Source organism: Phalacrocorax aristotelis, chromosome 24 (assembly GCF_949628215.1).
Source record: "Phalacrocorax aristotelis chromosome 24, bGulAri2.1, whole genome shotgun sequence".
NCBI classification, from domain to species: domain Eukaryota; kingdom Metazoa; phylum Chordata; class Aves; order Suliformes; family Phalacrocoracidae; genus Phalacrocorax; species Phalacrocorax aristotelis.
This window is the reverse complement of record NC_134299.1, coordinates 2,705,461-2,720,213: the sequence shown is the minus strand read 5'-3', so window position 1 is coordinate 2,720,213 and position 14,753 is coordinate 2,705,461. Positions and strand designations below refer to the sequence as shown.

The 14,753-nt window shown below is 43.1% G+C and overlaps 1 protein-coding gene across 3 annotated transcripts in view; it reads left to right on the top strand.

The window, feature by feature from the left end:
• The window catches only part of UNC5D (unc-5 netrin receptor D), a 179,881-nt gene that overhangs the window by 107,401 nt on the left and 57,727 nt on the right, over positions 1-14,753 (top strand). The window lies entirely within an intron of this gene.

The window sequence follows — 14,753 nt, the reverse complement described above, 5'->3', positions numbered from 1 at the left end:
CCCCTTATCTCCACTATTGCTGTGGTATGTTCTAATTGAAGGAACAAAAGAAGCAAGGAAAAATAAACCCCAAAGAAACGTGCTTCCTTTTAGTTACGGAGAAGCATGTTGAGCAGATGCAGTTGAAAACAGGAGAAATGCAGCAAACTGGGCTGCAAAACACGCTGAAATTCAGGTAGAAGTGTTAAAGACCAAAAGGGAAATGTGTTAGAAGAATGGTGAGTAGATGAATTTCTATCTAGGCGTCTCCTGTGCATTACTCTGCCATTCAGATTTCTGCTACTGCATCCTCCTCAGCTGTGCATTATTTTTATTCACGTTTAATGTTACTAGAAAAATGAATACTGCATAATTATAAAACATACCTATTTTGTAGACAAAACAAACTTCAGAGGTGTAATTGCCTAAACACCCTTGGTCCGTGAGGGATTCATGGCCCATGCTCCCTGCAGCAGGGGTGGTAATTGCTGCCTGCAGAGATTCCCCAAAGCCACCAGTTGGCGACCTTGGTGACCTTTTTCTCTCGGACAACGTGCAGTGCTAAACTGGGCTTTCTGAATGCGTATCCTTCCAGGTTGCCAGTGTATCCTGTCTCAGATAGATTTGCTCTCTCTGTGGTAAAAATTTCTACTTTGCTTATTCCTTTCAACCTGGTTCCCCTCGTTCCACAAAACTAGACAGACTTTATAGTAAAACAAGTGAATGTTTTTAGTAATAAAATGCCCCAAATCAAGTGCAGTGATAGGAAAAAGGCTGGAAACAAGCAGTTACAAAGTGAAATGAAGAGTGGTGGGGCCACTACTTGGCTGCAAAATACCTTTCTTGGCTGCGGAAGTGTGTCTGACCTGCAGTCCTGGTGGCGTCTCAGCCTTGGGAGCCCAGTTTCCATGGAGGAACCCTGCCTTGTCCACTGCCTGCAAATTCTGGTCGTCCTCCTCTTCCTTCCCCATTCTCCCTTCCAGACGCGCTGCTCTAGGTCTCTTTCCATCGAACGTGTAAGCGCTGCCAAAGGCTTCCCAATACTAGTCAAAGCTGTTTCTTGGACTCAGCGCTCACTCACCCATCTCCCTTTTTTTACCTTAATTCAGTTGCCAAATATACACTCTCAAAACCTTGTAGCCTTCAGTACTCCTTGTGTCTTGCGTTACACTCTCTGTTCACTGAGGGAACGTTCTGTAACGTGGTAGGATCCTACTACCTGTTCTGTGGGAGATTATAGTACGGTTTTCCACACTGCCTGTTTTCATAGTCTGAAGAGCATGCTACCGTGTGCGTCGGTTTGGTGGTGTTACTAATTCTAAAAACAGAGCGTTTAAAGGTGAGCAAAAAGTTTTTGAGTGAAAAACTACATAAAATCTATGTGTTTTCTTTGAGACCAAAAGAAACAAATTATGACCGGTACGCGTCTACTCAACAAGTACGGTTTGCTGAACTGATTGCATACATTTGACTGTTTTCCAATTTCTGTACAGTTAAATAGCCAAAAAAAATCTATCTTTGTTGGAATTCAGTCATTTGGGAAGAAATGGTGATTCTCAGTCAACACTGAATTTTACTGAGAATTTTAGAATTATTTGAAATACACTGCTTTACACTCAACAATTAAAAAGGATATCTGTCATTATGAAAGTTAGGGATTATATCCAATGAAAAACTGACATTTTAATTGCTTTCTACAGATAGAAATTGTAGAGTTCTCAATAAACCCCGATTTACTGCTGTTGATTGTAAAATTGTTATTGCTGCTAATAAAGCCTGTAAATCTTAACAGGTCATATTTGCTTTGGACAATAAAATTTCACATAAAGGCTCAGAATGGAAGGCTAATTCTGTGCTCATCAAGGTAAACAGTCTACCAGAAATAATTCAGTGTGTTCAGAAACTGGGTGCCAGGTTCAAACAAGTAACGCCTTGGATTGTGGCAGTAAGATTGAGGTTATAAACTCTTGTGGTGTTTTCAAGTTAAAGGCAACCTGCCCTGTTAGACGCGTGGATGAGAAATAACTGCGATCACCAGTAAGTCTTGCTCAATAACTGTCATGTGGGTACTGAGAAGTGTAGAAGGTTTCAAATCCCAGTGCTGGCAGCAAATCTCTGGTTCTGATCCAAGAATTTATTTCATTAGAGTTTGGATGAAGCCCTAGAAGAAAACATAAGGCTTGAAATAACTACGGACAAAGAGGCTCATCTTCTGTTTCATTAGATGCAAAATAGATGCTAATGGTGGCATTGTTGGTTTTGTTTGTTTGTTTCATCCATACTGTGCACGGACCTGGAAATGCAAACTGAAAACAAAACGGGTAGGACACTCCAGCCCCGTGCACGTTACCATGCCAATATCTGCCTGAATCCCTCGGGAAGATTTTGATTATTCCATCAAGTGCAGAAGTTCAGGAACTCGATTTTCCCAAAGAGCAACCATTTCTGTGCTTGCCGTAGCCACGAGTTCATCTAGCGATTTATTTCTGACAACGGCTGTGAATGACTGACATAGTCAAACCGCTAATCACGCAGTGCGGCTCAGTCAGAGGCAGGCACTTTACAACTGGAATGAAATTTAAGTTCAGCTCCGTTATTTATGTGAGCTTGCCCCATTATCAAGAACATAAATCTTCATCTCTGGAATTGTTTTTCTGCAGCTTGGAGGTGCTGAAGATTTCTTAAATCTAAGGACAGAAGTATTAAAAGTAAATGTTCTTCATCTACACCGTAGCTTAGTCTGAAAACTCCTGTCATTAGTCCTACAAGAAGGGGAAAGCGGCGCTGTTTGTCAGTGGTGGCTGGCATCGCCAGTTCCTCAGAATCGCCTTTCTTGCCCACTGTTCCTTTCCACATTTCTAGTTACTCCTCACATATTTTCAGCTCAGTGGTTTTAGCCGCTGCTAATGTTTCCTTGTTTAAACCGAGTGAGTGGATCTCAGTAGTTCTTGGTAGGCAGAAGTACTTGTTACTAAATATATCAGCGTTTCCCGGGCATGTTTATGCCATTATGTGCCATCAGTGGCAACCCCTCGCTGTGCTTTTGTGCAGGAAAAAGTGTTTAACCGAGTAGCAGCGTTAGGGGTCCCCATCTGAGAATTCCTGAGCTGTCATCACAGTCAGCGTCTTTGCCAGTGGTGCCTCTCAGTATTCCTACTTTTTTTTAATTTTTTTAATTTACTTTTGGGGTGGGGCAGCAGGGGTGACACAGAGATCATACAGCGACCCGGACCAGATCTCGGAGAGGTTCCCTAGAGAGTATTCCTCTAGATCAGGTTTAGTTTTATTGGGAGAAATTTCTGCTTCTACCCCGTTCCAGAATGAGTAAGGCTTCCGTATCTCATCACCAGCAGCAGTGAAAATACCCAGATGAAGTTTGCTTATAGGCATTAATTTCTGCACACAATACATATGAGAGGAGTTAGGAGAATATGGATTAAAGGTTTGGATCTATAGCTTAAATGTATCTGAACTGTATATGGCTTAAAACTTGGCTTGTATAAATTAATTTACAAATAATGGAAGCTCCTGTGTCATTGTCTAATCTCTGCACGCTCGTACAGTTCAGTTTTAGTAAATGCACTTTAAGCTGAATAACAATTTGTGAAAGCAAACAATCAGGGAGGATTACAAATAAAGAATGGCAGTATTCTAATTCACCTTTAACGTTATACGGGCATGAATCAGGAGCACCAAATCCTGCTGAGGCAAGCACTGATTTTAATGCTGCTTTGAAACGCACTCTGCTGTCTTGACTCATTTAGCAGCAAATTTCAGTTGCTTGTGTCAGCTAGGTCTTAAGTAAGAGACACATAAAGGAGCATCTCTCTAAATCTGCGTTCTCTTTCCAAGAATTTGATTACAATTTGAAATACTATTGAATGTGCCTGATTTTACTAATACTAAAACCTCACGTGGCAACAGCAGTCAAGAAAACTGAGTAACTGAGGCATTACTTGCTGTTTTACACTTTCAAATGGTTTAAACAGTCTCAGCAAATTATGAAACTGGTTTGAATTCTGCACGGGCAGGATAGGCACCTACCTCTAAACGTGGTGATACCACACAGCACCTCGTGGCGCACCGTGCTCTGCTCCGAGACCGGGCTGCCTTTCAGCTGATATGCAGGTCCAGGTCGGTGTCTTCAGTCACCCCGTATTTCTGTCTGAGCAGCCTTTGTTAGCAGGTTTCCCATCTCCAGAGGTTGCCTCTGTGCGGAATGAAACATGGGAAGCTTCTGCGCAGCTCTGCTTTGGGAGGTCGCTGAGGGTTTGGGGCATTCTGGGTGCATTGCCACGGCAGCGAGAAGGTAAAAAACCAAACCCTGACACGAGGCAGACTCGAAAAAGATTTTAACTCCTCTTCTCATGCATTGACGTGGCAAGCGAGACAGAGCTGGTGAGCAGCTGTGCTCGCAGGCATCAGCACCCGACCCAAATAAATTCAGTTTTTTATGAGTTAAACAGCAAAATAAAAAGGAAAATCCAGCATTTAAGTAGAGCATCTGATAATCCCCTGCTGTGGCAAATGTTGATTTAAATATAACAGTCTCTGCTGGCACAGGCTTGATGGGATCAGAGCCATTTCTTTCACTATTGATGCAGAGTTGGACTAGGGAAGAGACATTTCTGGCTTTCAATCCCCACAACAGATTCTCCCCATAGATAGGGTTATTAATTGTGTGCAACAGAGGCCTCATTTAGCTTGGAGTGTGTGCAGCGAGGCAGCTGTCGCATAGCGTAGGAGTCGGCTAAACTCTGATGAGTCCTTGCCTGCTGGTCATTTTTGTCAGGCTGCCAGGTGGGTACCTTAGGCTCGGATCTCTGGACCCGAGTTTTGTGGTGCTGAGACTGTTTCACTCCACGGCTACCAGAGGAGGTGCCTCTGATTGTCACTGGCGGGATGAAAATGAGAAAAAACGGCAGGGCTGAGTTCTCCTCTCAGAAAATGGGGAGTTGAATATTGAGTTTGCCAGAGCAACGTCTTTAGCCTTGCTGCTGATGATGATCTGCATCTCTTCTCGAGACTAACCTTGTTCATTGTATCCGGCTGCTTGTTTTGGGTGCATTTTCAAGAAATTTGTGAAGGAAAGAAGGGCTTCACTCTATTACAAAGACATTATTTAAAGCAGTGTATTTGATGGTGACATAATACGTGATGCACTATCTGCTAGTCTGACTTACCAGAAGCCTCCCTTCATACACAAACTTCTGTTATTAGGAAGAAACCTTTACCGCAGCTCAAACAAGTACGGGTCTGGCGTGAGCAGCTTAGCCTAGCTGAGGTACTGGGTGCCTGCTCGGTCGTGGGGGCACCCTGGGCGGGCGCACGGCTACGTGCCAGGCTCTGTGAGCTCGGGTAGCCCATCAGTTCATCTCTCAGATATAGCCGCAGATTCTCGTCCTAGTGGGCAGCCAGCCCCCGCTATAGCTGCCGCTGCTGTTAGAAGTTCACCGTGTTATTGAGGTCAAGTGCTTCTCGTACTTGGGGTGTATGATGTTTTTCCAGTGCACAGTGCTATGTTTTCAGTAGATGTGTTTGTTCTTGTTTATTGTTGTTGTGTAAGTTTATTTTATTACTCTGCGTTATTCCTAGGAAGACACAGCAGTTATTCATCGTGTACTCCTTTGTTTCACGCTAAGAAAGTATCACATGGGTTTTAGATGACTCTTAGAGCGCATACTTAACCTTCAGCCTTGCATAAAATATACCCTGCGTTTAGCTCTAGCCAAGGCTCTTAAGTCCTGCATGTGGTTTATAAATGGATACAGTTCAGTCTTGAAAATGTGAAATGAAGACTGGCTGGAGCAAAAGAGGCATAGCTTAGCCCTTTTTAAAAAAGAGAGAAGGTGTCGCATACTGCCTAATGGCATTCCGGGGTGTCTCTGCTCCCCCACCCCTGCTTCTCAAGTTCTCAGGTACTTTCTTTTCATGCATCCCAATCCTGGGAGAAGGTTTATCAAGAGGCGATTGTGCTGTCCGTCTTGGAATCCCGCAAGTAGAAACGCGCTGAAGTTGGAGCTTCAGTCAACACGTGGTATAGATTGATTTTGCCTCTGTTTGTGTAATTCTGATTATTTTAAGCAGTGCTCCATTTTATAGAGTATAATATATAAAACTTTTTCTTTCTTCTCCTATACACCTTCTCAAGTGAATTTCCTGACATATTCTTTCCTTATCTTCTCAGCTGACCTTTAGTTTTATTCTTTCTTTAAATAGTTTTTCTCTAGTCTGTGTTCTCTTCAGTTTCTTGAAGCTTTTCTTTTTTGGGGGGGGCAAGACGTCAAAAACAGATCCTCCTTTTTACTGCGTTTGGCAAGCTGGCTGCTCTTCGTGTATACACCGAGTATTAGCATTTTCAGGCTCTCCTTCATTCTGTTCAATACTTTCTGCTCCTTCCTCCTCTGCCTTTAAATGATTTGTCTCTGAAGCGTATACTCTTTGGGGTCCTTTTTCTTTTGTTCACCTTCAGCATAAAGCTGACTTCCCTTGGGGCCCCTACGGCGCAAAAGAGCCTTTGCAGGGTTCAGGTTGGAGGGCTAGGAAACTGAAGTGCGATCCTGCCCTCGATGCCATGTACAGTCTGACGATAAGGGTTGTAGATGCTAACGCATTATCCAGGATTCTGTAACCCTTTGCACGTAGGCTCGCAAGGATGTTTGGAGGAGTTAGACACGCCTGCGCCCCTGAGCCAGCCAGCCAGGCTGGGTCCCCCAGCTGCTTTTTACAGATCTCACCCTTAAATCGATACACAAAGTGCAAAGCAATGGAGATGCAAGATGCGAGTTTCTAAATAGGTATTAAGCCCTCATTCTTGAGAAATACATGCTGTACCGCTATTTTCCATGTATTACGGTCCTGCCATTAACATGATGCAGTGCTGTTCATACCTATTACCTTGGCTATATAAAGTAACTCGGTAAGGTTTCATATCCATAACACTGGCAGGTTGGTAACCCTAATCATACCGTAGTGGTTTCCTGTACTCTTGCCAAAGGGTATTTTTCTTTCTATTAATTTTAAGAGCATACTGAGCACTGGAGCCGCTGCCTCTCAGTGACACAATCATTTACTTTCAAAGTGAAACAATGAAGAATTCGGACAACTTGACTCTGTCAGATAATGCAGCTCTGTACCAGCTTAGGTGTAGCATCTGGCATCAATATGACGAATAGATCCTGGTGGTTTGCGACAGAGTCAGCAAACAGAATAAATTATAACATCCTCTCTAGTTCACTGCTGGTAATTCCTTCTTACTGTCTGGTTCTTGATAGTGATGATGTTGCTACTGAATCTTCCACCAGTGACAAAAGGGCATTACATTTCTCAAGCTGTCATAGGTTGTTCCTGTTTAATTCAGAGGACTTGACAATCGGGCTTTTAAATGGTGCTTTGATTGGATAGGGAGCGTCCCTATTCCGTACTGGCATTAACCATGAGAAGGAGCTTCCATCACCTTCCCGACATCTGGGTTTGGTGTGAGCTTAGTATGCCTTACATTTGAAGAAGGGTGTGAAACTGATCGTCCTGTAGAAAGAAGCACCTTCTAAAGCTGCCATTGAAATGCACACAGTTGGCCTGTGGTGAATGGAATAAATTCTGTCCTTGGTGGTGGTTGCTGTGGATTTGTGCTGCTCCTGAGGAATGCTAGTCCCTTTGTCTTGAAGTGCCGTGTAACCCAGGAGATTAAAGCTCAGTGTTTATAAACCTCGGGCTTTCAAATAAGTAAAAACAAAACTTAAAAATGTTTAGTTTACTAGTCTCTGCTCATCTTCACTAGAGCAATGCTGCAGTTCGTACAGTGCTGAACGCGAGGCCTGCGGTTTTGTGTTGAATGCGGTATTAGGTCAGGGGAGCCACTTCCCAGCGAGAAACGCCTGATGGGTGGCAGCGTTGAAGTCCGTTGTGACGCACGAGGTGCAGAAGCTGACCTTAAAATTTATTCTAAATCCCATTTATTGTACATAAATACTCTGGGACTAAATCCCTGAATAGCTCATATTTGAGCATTAGTAGTGACTTGCAGCTCTTTCTACATCTTTCTACATCTACTGCCTGATTTTGGGGTGGTTTGGGTTTTTTTGTTTTTGTAATAAAAGGGCAGCTGTTGTGCTAAACGATTACTGATGAGTGTAAACTTGTGTTGAGTGCTCTGCAGAGGCTTGTGGAATACTCTGAAATATCTTTATCACTTAATATATGCATATATTTAAGTTTTAAATGTGCTGCAGCCAGTGCTACTTTTTCAAACGTTTAACACAGATTTTGACGTTTTAATGGACTGCTGTAGATGTTCCAGTGAATATCTGCGTGAGTTCTGATGGTTTATTTACTGCTATAGCTTTTAATGAAAATGTAAGATCATTTCTCTTCTGGGCAGTACGTATTCCATTGCAAACACATCAACAAAATGTGAAACCCGCATAAAATTCAAAAGCCGCAAGTATTCCAAAAGCAGCGAGCGTCATTGCTGCCTATTTTACGTAGGCTTGTGTATTTATGGGACTTTTACACATACAGTAAAATGTAATATGGCAGGATAATGGTATTGTAGTAAAACACTATGGCAAAAAAGGCTGGTGAATTATAGTCTTCAATGAATCTTGTTTCTAGTTATAGAAAACAGAGTATGATTACTAAATGCAAACAGTATGCGTTTTATACCGTTAGTTATAGATCTTGGGTCTTGTGTCTGGAATATCAATATTTGCTTTACTTCTAAGGTACTTTAGTTACAAATACAATAAATGCGTTTCATTTTTCACCGAAGACATTTCACTTTCAAGACTGAGCTCGGGTATGTGCAATATGTCTCAACGATTATTTATCTACATGTAAGCTCTTTCTAAAGACTGGGTTTACTTTTAAGCCACCACTGCAGCCAACATTCATGTTCTTAAAATCATGAAGTTATGGGAAGGTGTAAGCAATTTAATAGTTAACTTAGCTACGACAAAATTAGATGACATTGCATTTGGAACAGTGAAACAAATTCCTTTTGCTTCGTGAGGGAATTATGCAAATTCTTAATTCTTACTGTTAGTAACGAGAAGTCGGTTTCAACGCTGCAGAACCCCTGACCGCTCCTGTGCAGTCGGTTGGTAGCACACGTGCCATCAACACTCTGAGGTCTCTAAAGTGCCTCCCCTCCGCGGGAGGGAACGTTGTCTTACACCTCAGAGCTTCAGCCTACCGCTGCAGCACTACTCCAGACTGTTAACGAGGAGTATTGTTTCTGGAAGAGAAATCGGTCATATCACAGATCCAAGCTTAATGGTAATTGCTAATGTCTCTAAACAGATGCATCCACCTCGAAATAGTCCCTGCTATGTTACGATGGTTGGCAGGTTGGACTTGTAATATATAAAGGTATTAAAATGATAAATAAGTTCTTCCGAGGTGCTACACTTACACTAGGGCATGTGTAACCTTCATGTCATTTGGGTGACGGCCAGCTGACAAATGTAAGATCTTAAAATATTCTGCTTGAATTGGTAGGTATACTCCATGGTGTTGCTGTTTATGAGTTATTGATTTAAAATACCCACATTTCAGGGGGAAAAAATCCCCTATTCTAGAAGCAGCATTTTAATGACAGTTCACATATATCTCACAGCATCTTCTGGAGATGTCAAGAATTGCACAAATATCTAACTTAGGAGTGTTTTCCATGTAGAATTGTATATAAGATTAGTTTTGGCATAAAGTAGTAAGGAATTATGAAGTACAGGTACCACTTTAGAAGTAACTACGCATATATGAATGCCACATTGTGTGAATCCTTGAACAGATCATGATTTTTCATAGACTTAATTGCCTAAGTGAGTCTTTGGGGAGTGAAGGTTCTGTTAACTACAGCACTGCTTGCAGTCTGAGGACCGGTTATTCAGTTAGCTGGGGAAGATAGATATTTCTTCCAGGTATGTACATCATTACTGCTTTTTTTTTTTCCTGTTACTCCTCCGAGCATCCAAAGAAACTCAGATTTTTTTTTTTTTATTAGACACTCTCCAACACCGTACGTAAGGTGAAAAACACCGCAGATTAAAGCAGCAGTTCCTAGGCTAAGGAAACTGAATGGCTGCGTGTGTGGACAAGGCGGTTTTGAACCCAATTAGAACATAAAATTCTACTGAAGAGTCCATACAGACTTTAGAAGTATCAAATTACCTTCCCTTTAATATCCCTTTATTAGTTCTCATCATACCCTACCGGACGAAGCAGAGCAACCTCTAAATGTTCATTCTGCTCTACTGAAACCATGCGGTGGGTAACTCATCATTGCTCGATTAATTGTTCTAGTAATTTCTTCTCCAATTTTATTTGCTCTGCATTTTAAAATTCTGCCGTTTCTCTCCGTTGCACGCACACACAGAGGCACACCAGTGCGCCCTGTTCAGTTCAGATCCTTTCAAGAGCAACTTCATCATCTTCATTTTTCTTACGTTATGCTGTTATTACAGACAATACATGACACGCTGGTCAGGACTGATTGTGTTCAGAACATGACGATCTAACTATGTAGGGCCTCTTCATTCTGGAAAACATCTGCTCAGTTAAAGCCTTTTTGTTTAAGCCTGTGGCTGCTCCCTAGAAGCAGGGACAACACAAATACAGAATCAAGATTTAGTTTGTTTTCTGTGGTGGTTCCTCTTTGGTCACATCTCGTATTCGTTCCTTGCCCTTCATCACCTGTTGCCTGCGAGAAATGTCTGTTTCAGTGTTATCTTTGTCTTTTGTCCGACAGTACTTCATCTTCAATGCCCTGAACTGTTGTTCTTTTTTGTCTCAGCCAAGATCCTGCGTTAGGTAGTACAGCAGCAGCTGTAACACAGAGTGCGGAGCCTGGAGTAATGCTCTGTGGTGGCTCAGGCAAAGAGCAGGTTTCAAAGGCAAAGAAGGCTTGTGATTATCGGTGCTTGTAAAAACCACTTGAACGCTATTGCTCAATATGCTAAAATAAAAAGCCTTGGATTTCACAGTTATTCTGTGTAAGCGGGGAATAAGGAGGACGTGGTTTTGCATAGAACTGGTAGTCTTTTAAATATGTTAGATGTTTTAGCGGGTTTTGTTAGCTGTATGCATTTTGGCACAACACAACCAGTTACATAAACTGGGACGTCTGGTTGTGCAACTTCGGGTAAGGGGGAGCTTATTTGTTCCGATTTGCTTCATTGCTATCACGTTTTTTAAAAACTTTATTGTTAAGCTATTTAACATTGACCTGGATATATTTTGGATGCTCTTTTTTGGGCACTGGCAGCTCTGAAACATTATGGGGAGCCCGTGTTGTCTGTGTAATGCTTTTTTTTCCAATGGCCTGTTTTCACACCTGTGCCTAAGATGGTGCCTGTGTGACAGGAGCAGTCGTTCCTCACTGCTACGTCTGCTGGCCAGCGGAAGTACCCGATATGCCAACCCTGCTTCCGATACGTGTTCATCGTTTAGTGAAACAAGAATTAAGTTCCAGGTAAGCACATTCTGTGATTTACCTTGGAAGCGAAGAGGTATTTAGCGTGGTCTGAACTGCCATGCTTTACCACGAGTGCGCAGAGCTCCGCCGAGCTGCAGCGGGGAGCGACTCCGCTAGCCAGGAGCTGCTGCAGCTTTTTCATTCCCATTGAGGGCAGCCACCGGAGAGGGGGCGAACGCTTACGCTGTGTTTGTTGCCTTTGGCCATACTAATATGCAGTTTGAGATTATACTTCTCCCTCCATTCATCTGCCGCTGCGCTGTTTGAATGAGTTAAATCTGTCACTTCATTTTTCACCTCTACCAGTTATTGGAAACAATGGCATTTGTCAGCGCTCTCCTTGTCTCTTTAGCGGTATCTCCAGGTGCTGATTTTGTACATTTGCAGCTATTGGAAGCATCTTAGCTCCTGCACATGTACCCTTTATTTGAAAAAATCCTTGGATGTTCTCTCTAAAATGGATATCTGCTGTGGATTTCATGCAAGCAAGTGAACTGCGTACTGTGTTTTCCTTCTGGGATTTGACTTGTTCTAAGTAAATCAGTACGCCCTGGAGCTACTGAGGTCATGAAATAGAAATGCTGGAGCAAAACACTTCTGAATTAGACTGCTAAAATAAGGGGGGGGGGGAGGAGTGAAATAACTTTGTAGTTCCCCTGAATAGATAATTCCTTTTTATAAAGATACGTGCTTTGGGGCTTTTCTTTTTTTGATGTACTGTTTGCAGCGGCGTATATTTTTCTGGTACTATTTTCAGAAATGTTCTTAATTTTGAATGCTTGAACATGAAAGGATAAGTTATAAGACTTTATATTACGTTTATAATTATAAATAATAAAGGTAATTGTGCGAAGGGGTCCTACAAAGATTTGGAAACTGGACCGTGGTGTACGTTTTGACCAAACACGAGTCGGAGGCTTTATCAGTAGTGGCCTGCTGTTGTGGGCAGCAGGAGGAATGACGGCTGTGGTTATTTCCTAGTGCTGTGCTGGTGTCTTGGAGGTTGGTTGTTTTTTCCGTCCCTGATTCCTGGAGGCCAGACCTTCAGCATGTTTGGCAATCTCCTGGTGCTTATAACTTCATTACGCCGCGAACCCGCTGCGTTGCTGCGAAGAGCACGTAGCACTTCTGTACGGTACTTTCACGTTCCCTCTTCAGTGGGATTCCGACGACTGAGTCCGAGTGCTGGAAGCAGAGGTTTGTGAGCAGAAGGATGGACTCTCTGGCAGGAGGCTGTGTTACCCTCTGATTGTCGGCATTCTTACGTACGGTTACAAAGCCCTCATGACGTCGTGTGGGCAAGCAGAACTCAGAGACGTGGAGTCTTTTGCTCAGGGAGCGGGCTGTTGTGAAAGGAAAGGGCGCAAGGGTCGTGGGGAAAGAGGAGCCTGGCAGAGCATGTCTCAAACCTTCCCCGTTTTATGCATTCAGAACCAGGCAGGAAGGACACGTTAACGCCTTCAAAGCTACAGGGAAAGCTTCTCTTAGAACTGGTTTTGGTTTTTTTCGAGCCAAGGTCGTTGCAGATGTCAGGAATGTGTGGTACAGCTTGTGCTGGAGCGCGAGGAGGGTGCCTGAGGAACCGCGGGGAGGGCTGAGCGGGAGAGGGAGCGATCTGTTAGGAGGCAGTTCTAGACTGGGCGCGGGTTCTGGGGAGCGCTGCTGACAGCGGGACAGAACTGTCTCTTGGGCACAGCTTGCATGAAGGAAAACAGGCTGCGTTAGCGATTTGTGATCCTCTCACATTAGTGCCCGTTTTGCTAAATTGCTCTCTCGCAGTCGCCGCAAGAGCAGCTGGTTTACTGTCAGTTGTGGCCAGTGCTCTAACCGAGAGGGGAAAACGCAAGACGTCCTTGGAGTAAAGTGTTTCCGTATCTATACACTTCAGTGCAGATTCAAATGTCAGCTGCTGGAACGTGAGTATCTCGTGATGAACCCATGCGCTCATAGTATTATTTTCCCGTAGCCTTGTAGTCGCCCTTGAAGCTGTTCGCGCTTTTCCTTTTTATTCTCGTGGTTTCTGTGCAACTGAATTTCCATTTTATGTCTAAGGGAGCTCCTTGACCAACTGCCTCCCTCTCAAGCTGAGGAGCCCCCAGATATGTTGATCCTTCCTGATCACCCACTTGCCTTCTCCCACAAGCAAGGGAGATGCGTACGTGCCCTTATGTTCGGTTTTTGCCGAGATTCTTATGATTTCCCTGTTCCTATCCAAATCTTGGTCTAATTGTGTATTTCCAAACACGGCTGTTTCCTGAATCCCGTCACCAACAGACGCGCGTGCTGAATGGACTAACGCAAACGCATTTTTTCCTTTCTCTGTGTATGGAGAGGGGTGTGCGTGCGTATGTACGCAGTTACAATGCCGTTGCACTGGCCTTGATGGTTATCACTATGGGGCCAAAGGAAAGCAGCCCCATCTAATAATTATATGGTGTCTTGTCCTACTGTAGCTATTGGGAGCCCCACCTAGAGCTACAAACATAACCTTCTAAGAAGAAAATGTAACCTCTTATAGATAGATCCCGTAACTTCACAGGAAAGGGAAAACAAACATATCTTTAAAAAAAAAAAAAAAATAAAATTATGCTGTTTCTGTTGAAAAGATTGTTGATAGGTTGAAATATTCAACGTACCCAACTGACCTGGTATGGGAAACACCCACTGGTAGGTACCAGTTTCAAGATCTTTAATAACCTCAGATTAGCAGTCATATTTGTTACTGCACTTTCTAGTCGTGTTTCTTTTCACAAGACGCCTTTTATGTCCGGTGTAGTGAGGGTTCTCTCTATCCAGATTCTGCTGGTGCAAGATACTTGTGCTGGTCCTTTCAGACCCTGGAATACAGATCATCAGAGTACTGTGAAACTGAAATGCTGTAACATGAAAGGTTACCTCTGGACATGGAGCAATACCTTTTTTAATTGCAAACAGTGGTAGAAGAGAGAGCAGTAAGCTGTGAGTGTGGTGCTCAGGGTGCACCTGTGACACAGCGTAAATGTTACGTTTGTTAACTAACGAATGTATTTCTTTATAGAGTTTGAGTTTAAATACTTTTTCCAGTGTGTAGAAAAAGGTGATTCATTAATGGATCTAAAGGATGTTTTTGTTAGTAATATCTCACAGTTACATTCTTGAGATTATCGTAGCTGAACGCTGCTAACATAAAAGAGCAACGTTATGTATTAGTGACTCACCATAACTCTTGCCAACAGTAAAATTATAGCCTTGTTTGCTGTAACGTACAGAACAGGAGCGCAGAAGTTGCTGCGATAATCGAGATGAGGCGGCCATGCAGCAA